Here is a 9,966-nt window from a genome sequence, read left to right as displayed (position 1 = left end):
TTCTGCATGTTTTGTTTATTACAATAATCAGCAAACCAGATGTCTGATCAGACCTTTTCCTCTTGACATTTTAATAACCTTTTCTTTTGCTGCAAGCAGTAATGGTGGAAAATGGCCCATTCACAAATGCCAGGTAGTAGAATATAAAAAACCCAACAACAATAAATTGCTTTAGTCTCAGATGACTATTAATAACTTGTATTTATCACCACAGCCTCCCTTTCCTGCTGGATCTCCGGTCTGAATCTGTTGGTGCTCCTCTCCCTCCTGCGTTTAAGAAAAATGCACCCAAAGGAAGAAATATATTCATAAACTGCCTTGTCTCTGGGTTTTTTAAAAACATTTTTATTACAAAAACGAATATAATAAGGCAGCCAAATGACTCGTAAAACCACCGAATTGGCCAACCATGTGCTTCGCTGACATTTGACAAGTAGTTTACAACCGTTTCTGGCCTGCGTGCTGCATTTTAAATATGTCAAGTGTGTGTATGTATGTGTTTATATATACTGTCCCAGTTACTGATGAGTAAATAACACAATGCTTGGCAACGTGTGATGTGAAACGAGCATTGTGGAAAAATTCTAATGAACCGAATTTAAACTGACTGACATCCTAAAACAATACAGCAACCAAACTGCCGTGTTCAGTGTAATATGAGAATAAGAAAATATAAAAAAAACAACCCACAGAATACAAGGCCAGGAAACCTGAGGTAGCCTTTAACTGCGTGCTGTGGTTATGATGTAGCGGCTCTCAACACAAGAGAGACAGGAGATATAATTGGTAGGTATAAGCCATTTCACACATTTCTTAATGAGCTTTCCGGGGTGATGATTTGATTTATTGCTCACGAAATGTTGTTGCACTTTGACCCCTGGTCTGTCTCATGAAGCGATGCACCACAGTGTGCTGGATGTTATTTAAATTTGTATTTAACATCCCAAAATCCACATCCTTACTGGCAGTGGCGGCGCCAGAGTATTTTTTCTGGTTCAACTACAGTGGTGCAGGTGTCAACGGTGCGTCCGTAGTTTTATCCAACACGCCCGCCACCGCCATCTGTTGTTCCGTCCGACGACGTTTAAAAACAAATGTATCCATGATCAATTTTGACCAGCTTACTAACGTTAACTTAACGTGAGTGACTATAAGCCGCTAACGCGAACTGCTAGAGCCAGGTAGCTTACAAACTAGTAGCCTGCTGTCTCTGTGTCGAGCAGACACTAAAAGCGGGCTCACATGAGTGACGTTGACGTACGGACAGTACAGTCTGTTAATGAACCCAGATCAGTGACAGTTGTCATCGCAGCTGCCTGAATGCCGTTACGACGTGACGTGGTGGTGCTGTTGAACTCCGCACTTTTCACATGGGAGAGAGAGGGGGATGTGACATGTATCAAAGGATCTCCAGCCGGGATTCGAACCTGAGGCTGCTGCATATATGCAGACATGGGTAAATGGCATGCACTCTAACCACTCAACCACCTGCCTGCCATGAATAAGCCTTTTTATGACTGTTTTGGACTCACTACACTCAGATTTTGATTGCCACGCGATATAGAAGCATATGTTAGGACTTTTACATCATTTTTACAACATTTTATGAATTTTGTCGATTTTTCACTTTTTTTCCGACATGCTATAGTATGACTTTTTTTTTTCCGTGAAAAAGTTGACCATGGCTTTTTATGGCTGTTTTGGACTCACTACACTGAGACTAGGCGCGTCAAGCGAGATGAGCGATTTTTATGCCTTTTTAACAATTTTAAATATTTTTTTATGAATATATTCTGACTGACTTTTTCGTGAATTTTCGACATGCTATAGCATGACCTTTTTTTAACAATATGATCAAGGCTTTTTTTTTTAAAGATTATTTTCTTGCATAGACACCTTTGTATTTAGCGGTGGATAGAGAGGAAACATGGGAGAGAGAGGGGGATGTGACATGTATCAAAGGATCTCCAGCCGGGATTCGAACCTGAGGCTGCTGCATATATGCAGACATGGGTAAATGGCATGCACTCTAACCACTCAACCACCTGCCTGCCTGCCATGAATAAGCCTTTTTATGACTGTTTTGGACTCACTACACTCAGATTTTGATTGACACGCGACATAGAAGCATATGTTAGGACTTTTACATCATTTTTACAACATTTTATGAATTTTGTCGATTTTTCACTTATTTTCCGACATGCTATAGTATGACTTTTTTTTTTCGTGAAAAAGTTGACCATGGCTTTTTATGGCTGTTTTGGACTCACTTCACTGAGACTAGGCGCGTCAAGCGAGATGAGCGATTTTTATGCCTTTTTAACAATTTTAAATATTTTTTTATGAATATATCCTGACTGACTTTTTCGTGAATTTTCGACGTGCTATAGTATGACTTTTTTTTTGGGGGGGGGGGGGGGGGGGGGATATGACTAAGCCTTTTTATAACTATTTTGCACTCAATACACTCAGATTTTGATTGACACGCGATATCATTTTTACAACATTTTATGAATTTTGTCGATTTTTCACTTTTTTTTTCGACATGCTATAGTATGACTTTTTTTTCCCCTGAAAAAGTTGACCATGGCTTTTTATGGCTGTTTTGGACTCACTACACTGAGACTTGGCGCGTCAAGCGAGATGAGCGATTTTTATGCCTTTTTAACAATTTTAAATATTTTTTTATGAATATATTCTGACTGACTTTTTCGTGAATTTTCTTAAAATCTTTTTAACAATTTTAAATATTTTTTTATGAATATATCCTGACTGACTTTTTCGTGAATTTTCGACATGCTATAGCATGACCTTTTTTTTAACAATATGATCAAGGCTTTTTTTTTTAAAGATTATTTTCTTGCATAGACACCTTTGTATTTAGCGGTGGATAGAGAGGAAACATGGGAGAGAGAGGGGGATGTGACATGTATCAAAGGCAGTGGCGGCGCCAGAGTATTTTTTCTGGTTCAACTACGGTGGGGCTAACTCATACGACGGTGGGGCTCAAATCAATGTCAGAATTTCAATGTGAATATATAACAACACCCAGTGGCGCTGCCAGCCGGAATCCAGTACGCACTGGGAGGACTTTTTTTGAAGGTGAAAAAAAAAATTGATGCTGCTGAACCGGGCCGGATGCAGCCGCATTTGAGAGGACGATCGCGCGTGTGTGCGCAATTACGCATAGCGTGTGTTGGCCCCTCTCCACTACACAATACAGCTCGGCTCTAGTCTCGTCACCTCTCTGCTGCTGAGCACTGTGGGCCGAGCCGATGCATGTCTCTCTCCCCGGGCCGGCAGAGTTATCATACCGTACTGTGCGTGCGTGTCCAAGCGTGTGTGTGCGTGCGTGGAGTGCTCACAAGCGTGCGCTTGTGTTTAGGTCGGGGATGGAGGGCACAAAAAACTATTTGCACCGAACTGCTAGAGCCAGGTAGCTTACAAACTAGTAGCCTGCTGTCTCTGTGTCGAGCATACACTAAAAGCGGGCTCACATGAGTGACGTTGACGTACGGACAGTACAGTCTGTTAATGAACCCAGATCAGTGACAGTTGTCATCGCAGCTTCCTGAATGCCGTTACGACGTGACGTGGTGGTGCTGTTGAACTCTGCACTTTTCTTGGTTATTTTGTTGTTGTTGTTTTCTTGGTGGTTTTATGGTAGGGCTAACGGTAGGGCTGACACAATTCTTGATGGGGCTATAGCCCAACCAAGCCCCTCCCTGGCGCCGCCACTGCTTACTGTCCCTGTAGGGTCATTGTTTGAGTGTCTCAGAGCCTTAAAAATGATTTCTCTACACCAGTGCAGGCTTACAAATGACCTTGTTTATCACGTGACAAAGGACCATAATTGGCGTCTCTGGCACTTGTGCAAATTCTTCGTAATGTTATATTATATTCCCCCTCGTCTGCTCTCTGAATGACGTAATGCTGCCACGTTACAGGGGGATTTGGGGGTCAGGAGTGCAGCCACGGGTTAGACGAGGAAAACACTATTACACACTATTATTTAGATATGATGTTTTAATATTTAAGAATATATTATAACAATAATAAATAATACATTTATTTTCAAGATTCAGACACCGGAAAATGTTTTATTAACCGTTTTTCTCCGTACTTCGTGCGGTCTTTTTCCTCAAAGGTGCCTCAACAGCCTGCTACACGAATGACGTCACTGTATGCGCGCGCATCTTTTCCAAGGAAGTGGCGTTTTGCCAACAGCGGCGGCCGATCCAGCCGAGCGAGCTAGCTAGCTAGCATTAAACTTTGATTTTAAAAAGCCAGGATCTAACGCATGAGATTCGTTTGTTCGGGTGACTGGAGGGATGTTCCGGAAAGTTACCGTTAGCTGCCGACACAACGGATCAACTCGACTGCGGCGGATATTACCGACCACAACAACCCGTAAGTAGCTAGCTAACGTGAGCTAACGTGAAGCCGCAGCGGAGTTCCAGCTAACCGCTGAACTTGACAGTGTGTCGGATTGAGGCGGATTTATTGGCAGGAAACTTATTATGATGTATAACAGATACGTTTTGGTTTGTGTATAACGACATTAAACTAAGAATCGTTGAGTTTTTGTGAGCTAAGAACGTTAGTGACGTTAGCTGGAGGCAAACCGAGAGACGTTTAAAGACCATATGAAAACTGGGGAAAATCAGTGCTGTTGGTTTCATTGTTTAAGAGAAGGCGCTGAAAATGATTACGTTAGTTATAATGTAATTATAATAAGACCTCATACATTAGCCTTAATGAGTGTGATTGGGTTGAAGAGGCTGCTCAGGGATACTTTCGAGATAATTGCACTATTTAAATGCTGTTGTATTATTTCACCACTTTTCCCCAAGGCCGATACATGTCTATGTATAGAGATGGTTTGGTGAAGTTGTTTCGTACAGTATAGACCATTTTGGATGGACGTCACGGTCACGTCACTGCCGTTGTGGCGGCAAAGTCGTTCAGTTTATAGACACAATTCCTTCCAATTCAATTCAATTTTATTTATAGTGTCAAATCACAACAGAAGTCATCTCAGGACACTTAACACATTGAGCAGGACTAGAATACGCTCAAGATTTCCAGAGTCAACACAATTTCAAAGTCCCAACATCACCCAGGGGCGAGCGTTCCAGCGATCCGGTCGTTCAACCAATAGATTTGTTCCCTTAAGTCCTTATTCTGTAAAAGCGTGATTTTATGTTGGTTACTATAGTCAAATAAGCTTATTAATCACATTGTTGCAACTCCTCTACTAACTGCCTAACTTGCATTAACATAAAGTAATACGTTTATTAACCTTTACTATTGCCAGTGCATTATTCTAACGACACTTCTGTGGAAACACGATTTCTTCGGTTATAAAAACATCTGGTTGTGCTGAAGGAAGTGGAACCGGATGCAAAATACGAGGATCTTCATTTATATAGAATACCGTCCCTCTGAAGGACAACGAGCCGTAAAACGGATTGACTGGACCGAGCAGATCATCCTCACCTCTCGTCTCTGCAGCTGATCTAAACTCCTTATCATTATAAACTAAATCAATGATAATACAGATAAATTAGTTTAATACATAAACTGTGTGTGTGTGTGTGTGTATCTCTTCTGGAAGAACCCGATAACCCAATATCCCCCGACTATGATATCCTCCATCATAACACTGACTTGTTAATAATTCCTGGACTCAGACTTAAACTGGTCTCTTAGACACAGAGGACTAAAATACACATGTGAAGGCTCAAAGACTTTGATCATATGCTTTAATTCTGTTTGTTTGAACATTCATGAAACACAGTCTCTAACAGACATGGACATTCAGGCATCGTTCAGTGGGATTCACACATCCGAGAATAGCATTGTCTCAGAACGTGAAGCAGAAATTACAGCCCATTTAAGGAGCTTATTTGTTCCTCTTCTTTGGTTCTCAGAGACGTTTGGAGGAGGAGAAGCAGGCTGGATGGAGATATCAAAGTTAGGAGAGGTGGACCTGAAAAACACAACCCACCTTCTGGACACAGCTGGAAAGGTGTCTCATCAGGAGCAGCTCGGTCGCCTCCTAAAGGTATTTATCTGACATTTTGTTTTGGTAGTAGAATGGAACCAGGAGAATCACATAGCATGGAGATCTACCAATCACAACAGAGTGGCACCAAACAAATGTAATACAAATCTGACCATCTTTGGTCTTTGCACAAGAATTTTCATAAATACAACATTTAGACATACAAAAAATCTGAGGTTTACATTCATAATAAACAAACTGTCCTCAGATTAATATTTGGTTATTGGACACTTAAGCTCGAAAGACTAATGAAAAGTTATTGTTTCACTGTTGTTTATTATGGCTGGCAGCGGCACCCCAAGGTCTTTTTGTCACTTAAAAGGCCTTAAAAGTAATTAAATGTAATGAAACTATTTAACATGATTACACAAGGCACATTGTGATTACTTATCGGGATTATCAATGAGTTACCAATATATACGTTCTGTATTTCGTGTTGGACAAAGTTTAGAAAAGTGATGAACCAGGATCTGTTATTGGAACATGAGAGACGTAATGTTTGGTAAACGTTGGTGTAAGTGTCTGTCCAGACTAGGGCCTGCAGGAGACAGCAACTGGAGTCCATGGAAAAAACATATTCATTTTGTCAGTCGGAAAAATTCATAAAATGTCTTAAACAGTCATAAAAAGCCATGGTCAAATTTTTTGGGGGAAAAAGTCATAGTATAGTGTGTCGAAAAAAAAAGTGAAAAGTGGACAAAATTCATAAAATGTGGTAAAAAGTGATTTAAAAGTCATAAAGCGCCACCGTGTCATACGTCAAGCAAAGTGAGCGTTAAGTAAGTCCAAAACAGTCATCAAAAGCCATCGTCAAATTCCGGGGGGGGGGGGGGGATTCATAGTATAGTATGTTGAAAAATGTACGTAGCCACATTGACTTCAGATTCAGATTATTAAGTGATGATGTTATAAATGAGCTCCACCTTCATCAGCTGCAACATTAAAGTGATCAACTCATTTAATCAACAATTATGATACAATAATATTACGTTGATTATTCTGAAATGGGCCTTTTTGTGTAAACAGTACTTTTATTTTTGGTAGCATACTTTAAGTATATTTTACTGCTAACGTATTTTACTTGTATTTGAGCAGCCTTATGTTTTGAATGCAGGAGTTCTACTTTTAACCGGGTATTTCTACACTGTAGTATTGCTATTTCTTTCAAAGTCAAAGATCCGAGTACTTCTTCCACCACCGAATGTTCAAATTAGTGGAAACATTAATATTATCTTTTCCACACAATTTTCAGAAACAGCTGATGCGTCTCTATCTGAGGCTTGTAAAATAAAATAAAAGGGCAGCTACAATCATGATGATAGGGCCCATATTTCACATTATAAATTATACTGGATGAACTTCTCTCTTGGGAAAATGCGAATAGACTGAATCTTTCTCCATCTGGACCTGCAGCTCTTTCCACTGTGAGTGACTGACAGTCAGAGGAAGAAGAACAGCTCAGATTCTCAGAATCGTAGAATCGTAAACTGCAGTGATTTGGATGTTTCTGTGTTGAGCTGTTGGATCTCAGCTTGTTTCTCATGGAGAACGCATTCACTGTAAGTTAAACTTAATTCATGAGCAGCAAGAGTCCATCCGTTTTTGGGGGATTTGAAAGATTTGATAATATTAATTATCACTTTTGTACTCACACGTTTCTTAAAAGATTATAATTTCATTTACTATGTTTTCTGCATTGATCCCTTCTGTGTTTTCTAGAAGCTGACCTCTCGTCCTCTAGTGTAGTATTTTAATATTTAGCAACACTTTTAATGGCAGATTACCAAATAAAAGCCAGATGACAATGAAGTCTGTGTGCAATTATTGATGAAGAGAGAAAAATGCAATTTTGGTCATTTTTCTAACAGTTAGGATACTTGACTGCCAGAGTGAAATAGGAAATACCTTAGAAAATAAGATTTTCCATGGCGACGAGGGAAATTCCTCTCGTCCATCCCGGAGAGATTTCCTGCAGAAGTTCCCTGCAGAGGAACTCGCAGACGTTCTGGAAGAACATAAAACGACAGCGATGGCACGCGACCGTAAAGCTAGAAGCAAATCAACACATCGCTTAGAAATCTGTTCAAATGCTGAGCTTTTAGGGGAAAACGGGGGAAAATCCCCAGTTCAATAGTTCCACTATGTAATAAAACAATTCTCCAAAAGAGAAGCCTCGCCACGTTATTATGCCTTTTCTATTTTTAAGCATCATAACTCCCACATGCAGTCATTTCACAGTATTTTGTTGGATCTTGCAGTTTAGTATTCTCAGTATGTTTGCTAGGGTGTTCAGTTTGGGAACCGCCGCGCTGAAACAATCCAGATCTTAGACTGTACATAAGAAGGTGGACGTCGTCATGGCGACTAACCTAATTCAACCCTTCTGAACATACCAGTCTTTAGCCAGTGTCTCTACAACTTACTGTTCCAGAGATACAGCTGAAATAGAAAGAAGGAAGTAACCCAACCATAACCCTAACCCAACCATAACCCAACCATAACCCTGACCCAACCGTAACCCTGACCCAACCGTAACCCTGACCCAAGCATAACCCAACCATAACCCTAACCCAACCATAACCCAACCCCAACCGTAACCCTGACCCAACCGTAACCCTGACCCAACCGTAACCCTGACCCAACCATAACCCTAACCCAACCATAACCCTGACCCAACCATAACCCTGACCCAACCATAACCCTGACCCAACCATAACCCAACCCCAACCATAACCCTAACCCAACCATAACCCTGACCCAACCATAACCCTGACCCAACCATAACCCAACCCCAACCATAACCCTAACCCAACCATAACCCTGACCCAACCATAACCCTGACCCAACCATAACCCTGACCCAACCATAACCCTGACCCAACCATAACCCAACCCCAACCATAACCCTGACCCAACCATAACCCTGACCCAACCATAACCCAACCCCAACCATAACCCTGACCCAACCATAACCCTGACCCAACCATAACCCAACCCCAACCATAACCCTGACCCAACCATAACCCTGACCCAACCATAACCCTGACCCAACCATAACCCAACCCCAACCATAACCCTGACCCAACCATAACCCTGACCCAACCGTAACCCTGACCCAACCATAACCCTGACCCAACCCTACTACTAGTGTCTCTTTGCAGACGCTTCATGGTTGAAGATTCTGTTTAAATAGAAGATTGTTAGTGTTATAATTCATAATGTGTGGGGTAATTATGTCATTGAATGTAATTTCACAGTGTTGGTTACTTGCATGTAAAGATGGTTGGTGATCCTGGTTCACGACCACTGGAAAATGGAGGATGTGGTGGAGAAGCCCCCCCCCATGCCTTCCACGGCGCTCGCTGTGTAACACAAGCGCTGACCTCGTCGCGTTAATAGCTCCGAGCGGTTTCCAAACAGATGTTATTGTCGTTACCAGGGAATTGTTTATAAGCCTAATAATGTCCGTCCTGATTAATTCATCATACTTTGTTGAGCTAATTAACTATAAATTGTGAGCGATGTCTGGCGTGAAGAAAAAAAACGGGTTCCATTACAAAGAACAAGAAGACGGACTTTTGCAGATGTGAAACAACAATACTGGTCCGGTTTGAAGGGGTTCAGGTTGGAAGGCCCAGGAAATGTGGTTGTTTTGTGCTGAGTGAGCACTGTGTCAGCTCATGGTTTTCCATACTGGTGGAGGAGTGGGGGGGGGTCTGGGCCACCCTCACTGAAGGTTTTCCATGGCGGTGAGTCCTCAGACCGGCATCCAAGGAGTCCGTCGTCTCTGTTTACGGAGCCGGTGAAGCGGCGTCCTCTTGTTCGACCGCGGGAAGGTTAATTGAGAAAGCAGACGGGAGCTGCTTCTGAGGCTCGCTTTGACCTAAACAGGAGACAAAG

Source organism: Eutrigla gurnardus (genome assembly GCF_963514095.1).
Source record: "Eutrigla gurnardus genome assembly, chromosome: 13".
NCBI lineage: Eukaryota > Metazoa > Chordata > Actinopteri > Perciformes > Triglidae > Eutrigla > Eutrigla gurnardus.
The sequence above is the reverse complement of the archived record's forward strand: the minus strand, read 5'-3'. Positions refer to the sequence as shown.